Raw genomic sequence first — 18034 nt, 5'->3', positions numbered from 1 at the left:
ATAGGAGGTGCTGAGGGATGTCTTACACGGCTGCAGGCAAGACAGGATGAGCCAGTTGAAAGGGAAAACCCCTTATACAGCCTCCAGATCTCATGAGAGTTATTACTACCATGAGGACGATATGGGGGAACCCACCCCTATGATTCAAATATCTCCCACAGGGTCCCTCCCACAACACTTGGGAATTACGGGAGCTACAATTCAAGATGAGATTCGGGTAGGGACACGACCAAACCAAATCATTCTGCTCCTGGCCCCTCCCAAATCTCACGTCCCCACATTTCAAAACAAATCATGCCTTCCCAACAGTCCCCCAAAATTTTAACTCATTTCAACATTAACTCAAAAGTCCACAGTCCAAAGTCTCATGTAAGACAAGGCCAGTCCCTTCCACCTATGAGCCTGTAAAATCAAAAGCAAGTTATTTACTTCCTTGATACAATGGGATACAGGTATTGGATAAATACAGCCATTCCAAATGGGAGAAAGTGTCCAAAATAAAACAGCTGCAGGCCCCAGGCAAGTCCAAAATCCAATAGGGGCAGTCATTAAACTTCAAAGTTCCAAAATGGTCTCCTTTGACTCCATGTCTCACATCCAGGTCACAGCGATGCAAGAGATAGGTTCCCATGGTCTTGGGCAGCTTTGCCCCTGTGGCTTTGCAGGGCATAGCCCCTTCCTGGCTGCTCTCATAGGATAGAATTGAGTGCCTGCAGCTTTTCCAGGTGCACAGTGCTAGCTATCGGTGGATCTCCCATTCTGAGGTATGGAGGACGGTGGCCCCCTTCTCACAGCTCCACTAGGCAGTGCCCCAATAAGGACTCTGTGTGGGGGCTTCAACCCCACCTGAGACTTGGTAATTTATAAAGAAAAAGTGGATTAATAGACTCACAGTTGCACATGGTTGAGGAGGCCTCGCAATCACAGCAAAAGGCTAAAAGCATACCTTACATGGCCACAGACAAGACAGAATGAGAGCCAAGCAAAAGGGAAAACCACTTATAAAACCATCAAATCTTGTAAGACTTATTCACTACCATGAGAACATTATAGGGGGAAGCTCACTCCCCCTTTGCCTTCAACCTTGACTGGAAGCTTCCTGAGGCCTCTCTGGAAGCAGAAGCGGCTATGCTTCCTGTACAGCCTGCAGAACTGTAAGCCAATTAATTCTCTTTCTGAAATGAATTACCCAGTCTCTGGTATGTCTTTACAGCAGTGGGAGAATGGACTAATAAGCATGGTATTGTGAGTTTATGTTTGCTTTTGTGTTGTTGTGTAGTGGTTTTTAGGGTTTCCAAAGCATCAGAACATGCGATGTGGGCAGATTCATTCAGGAAGAGGCAGTGGACAGAACACATGAGAGTTTGTGTGTGGTTCTAACAGACATTGAGCTGGGTTGCTGACATGTACAAGGAACCAGACTGTGCCAAGTCAGAGTTATTATATCCAGTGATGAGGGTAGCCTGTGAGGAACCTGAAGGAGCCTTCGAGTGGAGGCTTGAAATCTCCTCAAGAGGACATGTAGACAAGGCCCATTTGCATTTCACTGGCCCAACAAAATGTGGCAATGACTCTGTTGCCATTAAAAAGTTCCACAAATCGTGTACACCCAACGCTTCAGATGAGCGTCTGAAGTATATCAAGGTTTACATGAAAACATTGCTCGACATCTTTTTTTGGTGTGTTTTCAATTCTTTCTGCATCCTGGATCCTTTTTCAAGTTAACCTTGCTCTCACCAGTGGCAGAAAAGAAAATCTCAATCCTGCCCTTCCCTAGAAACTGACCGTGGGAGGGGGTGCCCTCCCATCTCTGAATCTCAGCACGTGTGAAAGAAACATCAACACGCAAAGGCTGGGCATATCCACCACTTGCTTACAGCTGGGAATGTGGCCAGACTGGGCTTTTAGAAAGTGCGGAGGAGCCTGTTCATCTCCTTTCCCTCTAATCCGTGAATCAACAGAATTTAGAGGGCAGTGGCATAAGGTCAGGTGAGGTGGCAATGTCTTCTCACTTAGGACCTCAGTTAGCATTGGGAGTCTTGTCACGTCTCTGCTTCACACTGGTTATTTGTAAGACTCAAAAGACATCCAGCTTTGTCTTTACTACCAAACGGTGAAAAGTGAAGAAAAGATAAAGGCTAACACCGGGTGTTTACTAGGCCACAGACACTGTTCTGAGAGCATTATACATATGAACTCCTAGGGACATCTATCAGTTCTCCCCAGAGAGATCCAGGGCTTTAAAGAAAATTCAAGTTAACCAATCTACTCTGCTCAATTCTCTCTGTGTCCCGTTGTGTTAGGGTTAGTGGGATACCATCCCTTCAGATGGCTTAGAAAAAAATTTTAGAAATTCATTTCTAATTAGAGAGTCATAAAATTTAGATGCCTCTCTAGGTTTAATGTGTCGACTAAAATAATGAGAACTTTCACAGCTTAATATAAGGTAAATCAGCACCTTAATCTAGGAAATAGCTAACTAGTAAAAATAAATAAAAACCTTGATGAGGAATACATGTCGTATATGAATGAAGACCTAAAGTCAGGGGTAATTCTAGAGAGCCCATGGCTAGCCTCACGAGGGTGGAGGTTCCCTTTGGAGCAGGGAATAGAAAGACAGATTAGGAGAGGCAGATTCCACCATTATGCAGGTCTTGAAATTACTGGGATCAGAAGTTCCCTAACTAGAGAGTCATCGAATTTAGATGCCTCTCTCAGTTTAATGTGTTGGCCATCTGTCTTGGTGTGTTCAACGTGTGACCAATCTGCCTCTGGGTTTCTGGAAGGATCAATTTTATTGACAGCATTCCTCATTTAAGAGCAGTTATTCTATGGCACAGCTGAATTTTCTGTGATCGTACTCAGAGATTGGGCACACTGGCCAGGCTCTTATGCTGCGGGATGCAATCCCAGCACAGTGCAAAATGGGCGCTTTCATGCCATTTTATACCGCTAGAGCCTTGCAGTAGAAATGAATCAAACGAAACAGCAGGAACCCGAAACTGTTGTTTCTGCAAAGGAAAAGCAGCCTGGAATTTACTCCCACATAGTTTACTCATCTGAAAGCGCCGGCCCGTAATCACCGTGTTTACGCTGCCTGTCTGTACTCCCATGATACTGCAGCTCGCAGCTCAGAACTGCTCACACCCCCAGTGCTTCCAGCCCAGCATCCAGGCTCTTTCATCTCCCGTCAATTATCTCTACCTTAGTTTCAACAGCTTAGCAAGCTGAGTTCATGAGACACAGAGTGGGTTTATCAGAATAATTCCAAGTGTGCAGAGAACGACAGAGAGACAAGAGGAATGCTTCTCAGACTTACTGGTTTCCTCCCAGGATTTGCTTGACTCTAATTATTGGAAGACCTCCAGGGGCCAAGACTGCCTGGGCTTGTCAAGGGATTTCTTTTTCTACCAGGGAACACCACCACCCAGACACTAAATCAGACGAGAGCTAACATTTTCACAGCAATAAATCTCTGGAACAAAAGAATGAGTTGGAAAACTTTCATTGCATTCTTCTTTTTTGGTGGAAAGAAATTATTTATAAGAACTAAATTAGGTAGAGTAAAAATTTAGTAAGTTTTTTTTTTTTTTCTACTCCCTATTTTTCTCCATTCTATGCTAGTAAAAGCAAATTCCTCTGATAGTCTGCAATTTCTTTCTTTTGTTTCTCTGTGTGTGTGCTGTTGAGTTATTGTTTTCGTTGTGTTGGGAAGTTTCTTCAGAAAAAACTCTTTGGAATATCAGATTTTAAATTATAAAATCTGGCATACGAGATAACAAATGCTTTTGTTTTTAGGTATCACAGTATGCTCAGATGTTGTAGGAATATGTGATTGCAGTTTCCGGGACAGTTCTGCAAAAAAATAATATAAAATCAGGAGAGTTATTTTCAAATTTCTGTTCCATTCTTAGAATTGGGCTTCCTGTAAGATGGTCTCATCTTCACTCACCTCTCCAGCTACACTGACAATGTACGCTCGGGTTTGGAGCTCCCTAGCTGAAGTCCTGTGCAGCGGAGGGGTACTTGTCTCTTCCTCCCGAGTGTTTCTCATTCTGTGGCCAGACAGCAAGAAGAGAGGATCAAATTAAATAGACTTACATTAGAGCAAAATTAATTAATATACAACTAAATGGTTAATTCGCATCCAAAGTAGTTGTAGCATGAGAAAACAGTGTTAACTTAAAGATTGACCATAAAATACCTGGAACGAGGTTCCTGAAAAGGCACTAAAACTGTTAACTTAAATTAAAGGTCGTAGATGATGCCCTTCTCAACGCTGTGTGCAGTTAATCCTCTAGTCATCTTACATCCCAGTCCAACCAAAATGTCGCTGGTATTTTTGCAAAAACCAAGCTCCGATTTTGGCAGAATGGATTAGAAGACTTTATTAACCACTCTGCCTTTATGGTAACTGATTAATACCATATAAAAAGCAAATCTTCGTGAAAGCAGCATCCAAGCCTTCAAGTCAAATAAACTTATGCTTGTTTCACTTCTTTTTAAATATTATATTCTCACACTATTGCTTTTCGGGCTATAAAATTCGGCAGTAAAAGACAATTGGCTTATAGATAGGTCCCTGACACATACTGTACCAAAATGATCCCATAAAATAGATGGTATTTTAAGCTTTTATGATTAACTTTAATTAAGTTTTGCTTGGCTGTCATATAAAAGGTATTTGAAGTCTTAATTGCATTTATTTTGTATTTTTCACATTACTATTTCTTAAGAAATAATATAATATTAAGTTAAACCCATGGTTTCATTCAACTGGTGTTCTATTTGGAAATGCATTGCAATATTTATAGAGTCTAATAGAAAAGGATAATGTAACAGGCCATTAAAAACTACACTGTATCAGAGATTCCATCTCTGCTAACACCTTGGGTGGGCTGGCATGAAACACAAATTATGCTATTAAATCCGGAAAGATTTGAAGAAAATCCGAAATGAATTCTAGCTATTCAAGACTAGCTTTAAATGACTTTTAAAAATAAAAAAAAAAATCAAACATTTATATAAGTTAAATATCATCTGTTGAACGGATTGATGTCATGTGAATACATTAGAAACTAGAGAATTTCAGATCCTAAGACTTACAGCTATTCAATACCACTCATGGGTGTATGGGAAGATTGACATCACAGGGATCCAGAAACAAAACTGATGGGGAAGTGGCTCATTTTTAAAGAATTTCTTTTTCATTCAAGGAAGGGTGAAAGAGACGAAATAATTATTTTTTTGTTTCTTTCTGTTTTAGAACTTCACAAAATTCTCAGTTTCTTAAAGCAGAAAGATCGTATCATTATTTTTAAAAATTAAACCTCTTCATCATTCCTTCTTGACCACCTTTGGGCCTTGGGGAGCTGAGGTTTTCCTCGCTCTTTCTGTGGGCTGGAACTGTGATTATAAAAGGATCAAAGAATGGCAAGCTACCCCTTGACAGCCCAAGCACCTAGAGAAGGGTTGCATGGCTAAGTGTGGAAGGAGACAGAGCTGCTTTGTGACGTCTCTTCTAGTGGCTCCTTTCTCCAATACAAGACAGACTAGCAGCTCTTCCCCTGGCCCTCCTCCAGCTATCTGTCCCACGCCCTTGACCTCCTAAGACCTAACTCCCTTCTACTAAACACTGAGAAAGTGTCACCCAGAGTTAACATATTTCTGAGAACGCTCCATCTATGACCCTTGCATAGTCAGAAGCGTGGTTTGGAAGCGATAGTCCACACAGGCCCTGTGCTGTAGGGGACTGGGCCGGACATAGTACTTCCAAGTCCAGTTCTCTCATTTATGAAGCCAGTAGCACCCCTTACAGATGAGGACCACACCCTACAGCCACACTCAGGTCCGTACCCAGAAAACTCCCTGGGGGAAACAAATAGAGATGCAGAGAGCCAGGCCTCAAGTATTCAAGATGCAACCGAAAAGGCTTGATTTTGTCTCTTCTCTGCCAGATATTTCCTTTGGACCAAGACTCCACAGTGAAAAACGTTTGAATACCAAAAATCCTTTTAATGCCTCAGAGGAATAGTGAAGGCAGAGTTGTGAGGCAGCCAGGGCTCCGAAGTTAATCGTTTCAGCGGTGTAGCTTGGCTCCACAGTGCATGAGCTGTGGGGATTGCAGGTGCCATTACTATAGAAACAGAAAACTGCCTTCGCCTCTCAGTAAACAAACGAGTGCATGTGGCCAAAGTCAGGGACTCCTTCTGCACCTCGCCTCACCAGCAGGTCAGAGCTTCCCTGGATTGGATTCGACTCTCAGCTGGGTGGCGAACTGAGGACAGCTGCGGAGCCAGAGAGAGAGGAGGGCTCAAGCTGAGCTGGTGGGATCGCACCCATGTCTGAGACACGCCTTGCCCCTCTTGTGGCAAGCTGTAAATCTCCTCTTGTTTGAATAAATGCTGGATGAGGCAGTTATTTTCCCTCTTGGTCAACCCACAAAGAAGAAAATCAAGCCAGATACAGTGGCTCTGCCTGTAATCCCCATCCTTCCAGAGGCTGGGACTGGAGAATCATTTGAGGTCAGAAGTTTGAGACAAGCCTGGGCAACACAGTGAGACCCCATTTCCATAAAAAGAAAGAAAAGAGGAAAATCAGCTCAAATGTTTCACAAGGGAGGACATAGATAAAATTGGAAGTCGGGACATCATCTCTTAGCCGAGTGACTCTTATGAAGGACAGAAGTCTGGGGGTTTGCCCTGGAGTGCACATGTGTGTCCCTACAGGGAGACACACAGTGACTGGCACATGGAGTATGCTCCATAGAAATTGTGGCTGAAGATGGTCGTGGATGGCTGGCCTAGTTCTGAGGAGGGACTGTTACTTGTTGGCCTCTCAAGTCACCTTAGGTAGGAATTGACCGATTTTTATTTAGCAGATGAAACTTGCTGGAAAGGATAAATATCCAGACAGATAGCAATCTACAGACCAATAGTAACTGCCACACAAAGAATGGTCATAAGTCTAAAATTCATTAAATTAAAAAAAGACACAGCATGCATATCGAGCTGAAAGCTAAGAACCATCTCCTCTGTCAAAACACACTTTGTATGGGATGTGCTGTAAGAAAACACACGATGATTAACAGAGTCTTTGTACATCTGCAGTTAACTTTAGTACTGGAAGCTTTTTTAATACAAGCACAAATTAGTTTCGAGTCCTCAGTTGGGGGGAAGAAAAGTAAATAGGTCCAATATGGAAATTCAAAGCAAACAGCAAGAGAGAAGTTCTGAGGTCCAAGGATAGGAGATTCAATAAACAGCCAGCCGTCAGTTATCAATAATACCCTGGCATTCGTGCTTCGCTCTGGCTACATGCACCCTGCATGTTTTATTCATATCAAGCATTGGGATATTATCCTCTTTTAACAACCGAACTATACTTGCCAATTCATTTTTAATCAGTGGACAAGTGCAATTCTCCAATTTGTAGAATTTGTTTGCCAGTATTTCTACAACTATGGCTATTGAAATTTCTGTATGTGTATTTTTTGCTGACCCTTCAAGCTCCAAATATTTTCAATACCTCCTACAGGATTATAAAGAAATGAGGCTTCCAATAGGAATTTATTGTCAAATAGATTCAGCAATATATCAGTTTTATCAATAGTATATCAACCTTAGCAAAGAAAATAAAATCCTCTGCCTGCATTTTTAGTGCCCAGTTGGTAACTGGCCAGATGGAGTCTAAGCCAGGGCTTAGGTAGATTTTGAAATAGGTAAGTTTCCTAGTCTTTTCTTACGAAAGTAGTTCTCTCATTATAAATTCCTTAGCTTTGACATAAGAGGCTTCAGAGCCAAAATAAATACGTTTTTGATAATGGGGTAGATCACCATTTCTACCGGAATGGGAATTGCGAATGTTTGAGCCAAAGGTCCCAAACTTTTCTGCGGTTTCCACACCAGATCCTTAAACCCTGAAACAAGCCTCAGCAAAAGCAGCATCTTTTGTTACTTCCTCTACCTATTTATTTGACTTCACTCTGCTCTAGCATTAGCGAGGCGTCACACCGATTCTGGAGGCGTGTAACACGCCCTTTAACTGTGCCACCCTCAATCAGATGCCTTCTTTACTCGAGAAACAGGAGTGGCCGGAAGGCTCCCTGCCAGCCTGGGCCTCGCCTCAGAATGGATCAGCGGCAGGGGTTTGGGGTAACCATTTCTCCAGGCCCAGGCCTGTCATTCTGAAGTTGGCTGCCTAAGGAGAATCGGGAGCTTACTCTCTCGGAGTAATTAAGTGTCAGGACCAGAAGGTCAGGCAGCATCGTCTTCTCTAGCCAAAACCACTTGGAACCATCGCTCTGCGATTTATGATTTCATTGCTGGCCAAACACTGGGACCCCGGCTATCTTAACTCATTCCAGCCACACTCCAAAAAGCTAATCTCTGTCTTTCTAGCGGCATCTCTTCATTTGTGGAGTATCACACCTTCTCAGCATGAAGCTCACCAAATACGTCGATTGAAATTACTGATGCCGGCTTGTTGCAAGGTCCATAAAATGTGGCTTCCTTCTTACCCCTCTTGGAATAACTTTTACTATAACCTATGAAGGCGTTATTGCAGAAATCACTGCAGCAACATGTCATATTTTAACTACTGATGTATTTTTAGCAAGAGCATTTGAGTGAGCTATTGGCATCTTCTTGTTAAACCAGATGAAAAACTGGCTACCTGAGCACCCCACAGTTAAAGTCTTCTCCTGAGTTATCTTGTGGATTTCCTCTTAAAGGGAAACAAAGATAAAACCTGTTTTATTCTTGCAACCAACAAACCACAAAATATCTTGTTTGTATTTCTACCCAACTAAATCATATCAAAATGGCATTTTATACTTTAATGAATACCAAATTGGACAATCAGCTCTCAATAGTTTACATAGTTTCTTTAGCTCCTTAAGTCTAATTACAATTTTCATTAATGGGAATAAAAGTATTAAGCTAAAAATGTAAGGGGAAACCTACAAGAGAAATAATTATCCCAACAAATTTTAAAATTAAAAAAATTAAAATTAAATTTTAACTTGTTTTAAAATTAAACAAATTAAATTTAAATTTAAATTTAAACAAATTAAAAATTATCACAACAAATGTTAGTACTTTTTTTGGATTTATGAGACCATGAAGATATGCTTCTATCTTATATTCTGAAAGTTTTATGTATTTATTACAATTTTTCTTTTAATACAATGGAACTAATTTGGCTATGTTGTAAGATAAGTGTCAATTTCATTTTTCTTATACAGGTATGCAAGGTTCTTATCACCATTTGTTGGGAACCCAGTCATCTCCTTGCTTCCACAGTGCCACTTCTGAAAATGTACACACATGTTTTCTCATTGAGCTGCTAACGTCTGTCCTCTCCTTGACTACCCTGCCTTTGTTACATCAGTTTCATAATAATTCTTGATATTTGTTAGACCAAGTCTTCCCACTTGATTCTTCCATTTCATGAATGGCTTAGCTATTCTTCGCCCTTTTATATAAAACACGTAAATGGACAGTTTTATCTAAACTTTGAATTTAGCATTTTAAGTTCTACCAAAAACCTACTGGAATTCTTATTGGATTACATTGAATCAATCTGGGAGATCTGATGTCCTTAAAACACGAGCCTAGCCAACTTATATAGATAGGAGATATCTGTCCATTTATACAAGCCATTTTGAATGCTGAGCAATGAAGCTTTATGATTTCTTTTATTAAAAAATTATCCCAACAAATTTTAATATTTTGTTGGATTTGTTCCTACATTATATAGGAATATATAATAGTATATGAAATAGACTTGTGATATGACCATAAATGGTCTCTGTTTTTAAAAAAATCAGTAATATTTATTAAAATTTTACAAATACTTTAATAAAATGCAACAATTAATTTTTAGCCTTAGTTTTAAACAATAAATGCCTACCTACCATAATGCTCTAGGTGGATCTTGAAAGTGCAGTCACATCAAATGCAAAGTCATGTTACTATGAGGTTAACCAAATGACTGAGGAAGCCAATGGAGCCAGCAGCTCTAGAGGTCAAAACTGAATGCCTATGGTGCTACATATAGGCTTGCCTTAGCATTGGGGCTCATTGTCTCATCAAAACACGGCATATATTTTTGCAGACCAAATAAACAGGCATGAGTTTGCAATGATACCAACAAAGTAAGCTGTAATTTTGAATTCTAATTTTCACGTGCAGTTAAAGAAATCTAAGTTTCAAAACAGTGAGATTCTGTTTTTTACCTGACAATGATACATGGTGACGGGAGTACAGAAAACAATGCTTCTCATTGACTGGTGCCAGTTTTGGAAATTGGTGCAAACTTTTTAGCGAGCAACGTAGTAATTTCTATCAAAATGTAATATGCTCATACTCACCGTCCTGGCAATTCCACTGTTAGAAATGTACACCACAGATATACTCTGAAATGTACGCAAAGAGTATAAAACAAGGATGCTCGATGTGGCTGAAGTGTTCGATCCTCCTACATGGACAGATGTACAGTGTTGTGTATCCATATGAAGCATGCTTATACAGATAAGACTGAGATAGACCATATTTACAGATAGTAAGTAAATAAAATAAAAAGCAATGAACATAGTATTCTCCTGTGGAGTTTACCTTTTTAAAAAAGATGAGATAGACAATGGGTGAGTGCTCCAGAGAAACAGAACCAACAGCATACAATAGGATACAGATATATACATAGAAAGAAATTGAGAAGAGAGGAAACGAGACAGAGAGAGATTTTAAAGAATGGGCTCGTACAATTACAGAGGCTGGCAAGTTCAAAATCTGCAGGGCAGGTTTGAAATGCTGGCAGTTGTTCATGTTGCAGCCCTGAATCCAAAGGCGGTCTGAAAGCTGAATTCCTTCTTCTTCTGGGGACCTCTGTCTTTTCTCGGAAGATCTTCAACTGATTAGATGAAGCCCACCCACATCATGGAAGGTCATCTGCTTTGCTCAAAGTCTATTGATTTAAATATTAATCGCATCTATAAAATACCCTCATAGCAGCATGTAGACTGATACCTGACCAATCAACTGGGTGGCATGGGCTAGACAAATTGATACATAAAATTAATCATCACAGATAGGTAGATAACTAGATAGATAGGCGGGCAAAAGAGATACAGAGCAAGACACAGAGATACATAGATAAAAGATAGCTATATATATATATATATATATATATATATATATATATATATGTATTTAGATAGAATACAGATAGTGTATTACTTCATTCTCGTGGTGCTATCAAGAAACACCTGAGACTGGGTAATTATGAAGAAAAGAGTTTTATTTGGCTTACATTTCTGCAGGCTGTTCAGGAAGCATGGTAGCATCTGCTCGGCTTTATCATGGTGGACCTTGAAGAGGAAGCAGGCAAGGCTTATATGGCTGGAGAAGGAACAAGAGAGACAGAGTGGGCAGGAGCCACACACTTTTCAGCTCTCGCGAAAACTCTGAGTTTTCTATCTGAGAATAGCACCAAAGGAGAAAATCTGCCCCCGTGATCCAATCACCTCCCACCAGGCCCCACTTCTATCACTCAGGATTCAAATTTGACATGAGATTTGGTATAGCCTAGGAGATACGGCATGGCCCGGTGCTCCTGGGCTACAAACCTGTACCGCATGTGAATGTACTGAATACTGTAGTCAACTGCAGCATCCTGAAAAGTATTTGTGATTTTAAAGTAAACATATCTAAACAGGGACGACGCAGTAAAAACACAGTATGAAAGACAAAAAAAGAAGGTATATCTGTGTATGGTGCTCAGCTTAGTCAGCCCCCACCCCCCAACCCTCCCCACCCAACCCACTACTGAGACCCATAGCACTGACTTCTAGTCCTGAGCCCCTCCTTCCATTTCCCATGTATCTTTTTTATTCTGGCCTCTGTGATCTCACACTAATGCAAATAACCTTTTTCTGGTTTCCCTATTGTTAATTCATCCTATCCAGTGATGATAGGTAAGGCGTTCTCAAAGGTATCTTCTAGTATGTCCCTTCTTTCGTTAGACCCTTCGGTGCTTGCCCAAGATATACCAGATTAAGTATAAATTGCTCACTCTTGCATGTTAGAGCCTCCACCATATGGCACCAACTCCCTTTCCAGTCTCAGTTCACACATCTCCTCTACAAGTACCAACAGGGTGGCTCACTGCTCATCAAAAGTGGGCTATGCATATGGCCCGATGCCTTTTTCTCATGCTGTCACCTCACTTGGTGAGTTCTCCTCCAGAATGTTCCTCTAAAAAAGCTCACTCTTCTTTCAAAGCCTGTCTGATAGCCTACAACATTCACAAATTTTTTTCCGGTTGACCCAACAGGACGTATTCACTTTCCCATCTGAATCTCTGCAGATGTTCATAGTACCTCTTCTGTCAGGTTCCACATCATCCCCTGGTATAGCCCGTGTCGTGTTAATAGTATCTGCTTTGCCAGATTGTCATCTTAATGATGGCAGAGCTTTAGTCATATTCTTCTGCACACCCTCTATGATATTTAGCACAGCCATGTGCATTTTAGACGTTCTTAGTTATTTGTCTAAATGAGTAGAAACAGTGAGCTGACTTGCTTACTATCTTAGCACTGTTTCTCACCATTCTTGTCTTAAATAATTGGTTTCTCAACTGGGCTTTTGACTCATGTCTCTCCAACCCATTCTCTACCTGGTGCAAACGTCTCTTTCCAAACACACGTCTGATCACGCTGACCCTGACTGAGAACTTGGAACAGCTCCCATTGCCTGTAGGATGGGCGCAAACTCCTCGGTACGGCACACAAAGCCCTCTGTATTCTGGCTACTGTGGTTTGTCTCAGCAGTCCTCCCTCCAGCCCTGTTCTTGCGAAATGCTGTTTCCAGTTCCAGCTGTCACACCGCTCCTTGCCCCACATCTCCCGTACCTTTGCTTCTACTGCTGCTTCTGCCAGGAACGCCTCTGCCCAGCCCTCGCCACCTGCAACAGCTGTTTACCTCTCCGCACTGTACAAGGAGGGCCCCTGGCCTCCCACACCGTGAGCCTCCTTTGCAGATGCTGCTGTCACAGCTCCTGTCATATTTTGCTGTGTTGACTTTTCATGTCCGAATCCAGCTGCTCACAATGAACACAGAGAGCAAAATGGACTGTTTTAGAGTCCTTTGCATTTCTGATAGTGCCTGACAATGGAAGAAGTTAATGAAAACTATCTTGCCCAATGGCTGATGCATGGATGAATCCAAACCAAAAAACCAGTCTACTCTAGTCATCCATTAGAAGAGTAAGATGTTTGTTTCATAGCTTATGGATGTCAGTGTTTGAAATGCCGCCATCAAAACCTGTTTATTTTGTGAGACCTGAATATCTGACGAGAGAGAGAGACCAATCGAGTGTGTTGATTTTCCAGTTTAGTGCCATTTTCAGCTTTCTATTTAAAAACTTTTAAAGCCTTGTTATATTTTTCCCTGACTTGGTCAACAGGATATTCTGAAAATGTTGCTCTCCTTCTATATTGCAGTTATCATGATGGGAATACATGTGAATGTGAGTTTTAATTAATTTATGCCTGCAGGTACCATAAAAGAATCATGCGCTACTGTGACACACCACAGTTCCTCTTTCTCTCTGCTTCCAGCAAGTTTCCTTTCCTTTTTTCTTTATTCCCTTCCCCTCTTTTCTCTTCTCTTCCCTTCCCTTATCCTTCCTCCCTTCCTTCCTCTGTTAATTCCTCCCTCCCTCCTTTTATCCCTCTTTCCCTCTTTCCTTCCTTCCTTTTCTTCCTTCCTTTTTCTTTCTTTCTTTTCTTTCTTTCTTTCTTCCTTCCTTCCTTTCTCTCTCTCTCTCTCTCTCTCTCTCTCTCTCTCTCTCTCTCTCACAAGGTTTTGCTCTGTTGCCCCAGCTGCAGTGCGGTAGAGGAATCACACTGCAGCCTCCACCTCTCTAGCTCAAGTTATCCTCCCACCTCAGCCTCTTGAGTAGCTTGGACTGCAGGCATGTGCCATGATGCCCAGATAATTTTGCATTTTTTTGTAGAGACAAGGTTTTGCCATGTTGCCCAGATTGGCGTCAGACTCCTGGGCTTAAGCTAGGTGCCCTCCTTGGCTTTTCAAAGTGGTGGGATTAGAGGCATGAGCCACCACGCCCAGTGGCAAGCAGGTCTTCTACTTCATTCCTCTTAGGATATCTACTTGAGGCTTCTCTCCACATCGCCCTTTCACAACTTCTCCACACTTTACCTCTGTCCTGCATTAATCTCATGACTCAAGAGAGCTCTTGGGGAAACCAGAAAATCAAAGGTGTTAAATCACATACTGTCTCAGCCCATTTGCACTGCTGTAACAAAATGCTATCAATTGGGTAGCTTATAAATAACCAAATTGTATTATTCTCCATTCTGGAGGCTGCAATCAAGACCAAAACACCTGCAGAGAACCACCTACCGAACTCATAAGCACCCATCGTCTCTGTGTCTCCACGTGGTGGAAGGAGTGAGGAGTCTCTCTGGGATCTCTTTACGTGGGCACTAATCTCATGCATAAGGGATCTGCCCTCATAACCTAAGCACCTTTCAAAGGCTCCACCTTCAAATACCGTTAGAGAACTTGGCTTTAATATGCGAGCTCGCAGAGAACAAAAAGTTCAGTCTATACCACATACCTAGTCAGACATTTCTTTCTCAGTAGGTACTGTCCCGAGATGAGCATAATTCTGTCTTCTGAAAAAATACGTGTGAGTGGAACAGAAATTGATTCCTTTGTGTTGCAATGGCTGGTAAGTATATTCCTGGTTTAAGCTTTGATCCTAATTGTTAATGCTGCCAGCGGCCTGACCAGGCAGGGTGCACGTGCCATTGGAGAGAGGGGATTCCACATGATCAATGGAAATCGTTATACATTTACATTTACATTTTGTGGAATGTTGGAATGAAAAAATGGGTAGAAGGGCAAACCGCCAATCCGACATGCCCAGTCGAAAAGAGGTTATCACTGAAATAAAAGCAAAGATGTCAAAAAAAAAAAAATAGCACCAACAGGAATTAATAGATTAGAGGTGACCAAGAATCTACAAAGGCAAACTGTGGAGTTATGAGTAATGGAATACAAAAGGAAGTCTACACCTGTCGTAACGGTAGAGGGCAAAGTAAAAAGTAAACCTCATCAGCTTTAGAAGGATCGAGAAAAATAAATAGAGTTAAGGCATAGTTAAACATGTGACATGCTTAACAAAATAATTTGCTTTCCAACAAAAAGAGATATATGTTCAGGATCCTACATCCCCGCGTGTGTGTGCCTAATCTCAGCTGGTCCACCCGAGACCCCCTGAGCACCAACCCTAGTCCCCTGTGTGGCTGCTTATCCGCTCCGACAGGATAAAAGAGAAAATCATGAACCAGGAAAATCCTGCCAAACTGCAGGCATAAGCGCGGGTTGGTGGGAAAAGAACTGCTCACAGAAAGAAGAAGGTGGTTCATAGAACAGCCACAGCAGATGATAACAACGTCAGTTCTCCTTAAAGAAGTTCGAGGTAAACAGTATCTCTGATACTGAAGAAGTGAATGTGTTTACAAACCAAGGAACAGCGATCCGCTTTCACAACCCTAAAGTTCAGGCGTCTCGGGCAGTGAACACTTTCACCGTCACAGGCCGTGCTGAGACAAAGCAGCTGGCAGACATGCTACCCAGCATCCTAAACCAGCTCGGGGCAGACGGTCCGACCAGTTTCAGGAGACTGGCTGAGACTCCGCCCAAACACTCTGTGGATGGAAAAGCACCATCTGCTACTGCAGAGGAGGATGATGGTGAAGTTCCAGATCTTGTGGAGAATTTTGATGAGGCTTCCAAGAATGAGGCAAACCGAATTGAGTCAACTTCTGAAGATAAAACCTGACGGAGGTATTGGGAGCTGCTATTTTATATTATGACTGCTTTTCAAGAAATTTTTGTTTATGGAGCTCATAAAATCTAGATCTCTAGTATTTTTAAGCCCAAGGCTCTCGGACACTGCAGCTCTTTTCAGCTTGTTCTTATACACAATTCATCCTTTACAGCTAATTAAGCTGAAGAAGCCTGGGAATCAAGTTTGAAACAAAGGTTAATGAAGTTCTTTGCCTAGCGTACAGTTTTGTTTTTTATTTCATTGACACTGATCTGTATGCAGTCAACAAAATTGCTTATAGATAGCTAATCATGGCATGGAATATGGCCGATAACCTTTGGAATTTGATTAAAGATTTAAACTCACAGTGTAGTGTAAATAAATAAATAAATAAATAAATGTACGTTCAGAGGAAGGAATCTGTCCAAAAGAAACACGCAGCAAAGTCAAGACTGAAAGGAGTCACGGCAGACCCTAGTCTCTGAATGGTAAGAATTAATATTGACCAGGCATGTGCTATATGGCGGGCCCCAGGGGAAGTGCTTTAGATGCATGACAGCATTTCATCTTTACTAGAACTTTTGAGGTAGTCACAAATATTTTACATATCCAAAGGCGAGGAACCAGAGTGATTCAGTTCTGTATTGCCACAAGCATTGCAGGTTTTTAGCTAAACAATCTCAGTGGAAAATAGCAATCACTGTGCTCAGGAATATGCCGGCAGAAGCTGCTCTGGTTCAGGCTTCACGCGCCAGGGCTGAATCTGCTGAAGTACATGAAACCAAATGCAGGTAGGCCAGTCACCAGTATTTAGGGGACAGACCAGGTGGCAGCTCTCCCAGGATGGCCTCAGCTAGAATCTGGTGCAACCCAGGTTGGGTCCACATATCTCATGCTTCAACAGCCTAGCTCAGACATGTCCTCCTGTGGCAATGGCATTGAGAAAGATGGAAAGGAAGAATGTGCAGGTTCGTTTTCAAGCCTCCACTAGCATCCCATTGTTTACAGCGAGTCATGGGACCAGGCCCAGAGTTGGAGTGGGTGGGCATGACAAGGTTACCTTTCTGAGGGTGTAGCAGAGGATGGGACGAAGAATGGCGCCTGATGCAGTCTATCATGCTGTAGATGAGATCAGTCGAGTCATCAACTGCTCAGAGGCAGAGCCTGGATTCAAACTCAGTCTTTCCCATCCAGCCCCTCCCTATCCACAGCCACAGGAACCAGGAGAGGTTACAGCCCACGGGAGAGCTCTTAATGTATCCTACTATGAAAGCTTGGGTAAGTCCATGGGTAAGTAATGTGTCAAAAAAATATATATATATATATATATATATGGGAACAATGTGATTTTAAAGAGGTAGAATAGAAAGTCCAATTAAAAAAGAAAAGTAGAAGAAATTAAAACCAAGTGTAAGACCTTAGAGATAAAGTCATCATGATAACAGCCTGGGAGTACAGGCCTCTGTGGTTGCAGAAGAACAAAGGTGACCTAGCAGGAGAAAACATCATTTTATGAAAGTAATGAAAAGAGAAATGAGATAAGGGTGAAAATGTGAGTTTACAGTATTTATATGTCACATGTTATTAATTTGTTGTGTCTCGATTTTATTTTGCATTAGGTTAGGAGAAGTCTTGAAAATGTTCACGATGTAAATAGATTTTAGAGAACAAAATGCTGTATGATGGACCTTCTTGACATTCACTAACAAAAACGCACTTTGCATATTATAAACCCCTTTAGGAATCTGGAGAATTAGTTATAATAGCAGAGCCAACCATCTAGACTAGCCAGGGGACCTGAAGCCCCTTCTGTTTCCAGGTTGTTACATGCCTTTGAAGGAAAGAAGAGCACTAAGTTAAATACATACATTCGATGACTACTTTCTTTAGAGCAATCCTGATTGTCCATTAGAGTGGTATCAGGGATGACTAAAGTTAAAGCAAAAAGAGGTCTTCAGTGTGTTAATTTGTTTAAAATAGATTCTTTCTGAAGAACCCACCAAGGCGACGGCAGCCACGTTGGGTTACAACACAGACTTTAGTGACCAGGTAGCATTGTTCACAGCTGATACGTGACTCTGAATTTAATTTAATTTTTTTTTTTTTTTTTTTTTTTTTTTTTTTTTTTTTTTTTTTTTGAGACGGAGTTTCGCTCTTGTTACCCAGGCTGGAGTGC

The 18034-nt window shown here is 41.5% G+C and overlaps 1 pseudogene; it reads left to right on the top strand.

Moving 5' to 3' along the window:
- The first annotated feature begins 1404 nt into the window (after positions 1-1404).
- On the top strand, positions 1405-15870 carry LOC101036408 (transcription factor BTF3 homolog 4 pseudogene; annotated as a pseudogene).
- The last annotated feature ends 2164 nt before the right edge of the window (positions 15871-18034 follow it).

Source organism: Saimiri boliviensis, chromosome 16 (genome assembly GCF_048565385.1).
Source record: "Saimiri boliviensis isolate mSaiBol1 chromosome 16, mSaiBol1.pri, whole genome shotgun sequence".
Lineage (NCBI taxonomy): Eukaryota > Metazoa > Chordata > Mammalia > Primates > Cebidae > Saimiri > Saimiri boliviensis.
Note: the sequence above shows the minus strand (reverse complement) of the source record. Positions and strands in the feature narration are given on the sequence as shown.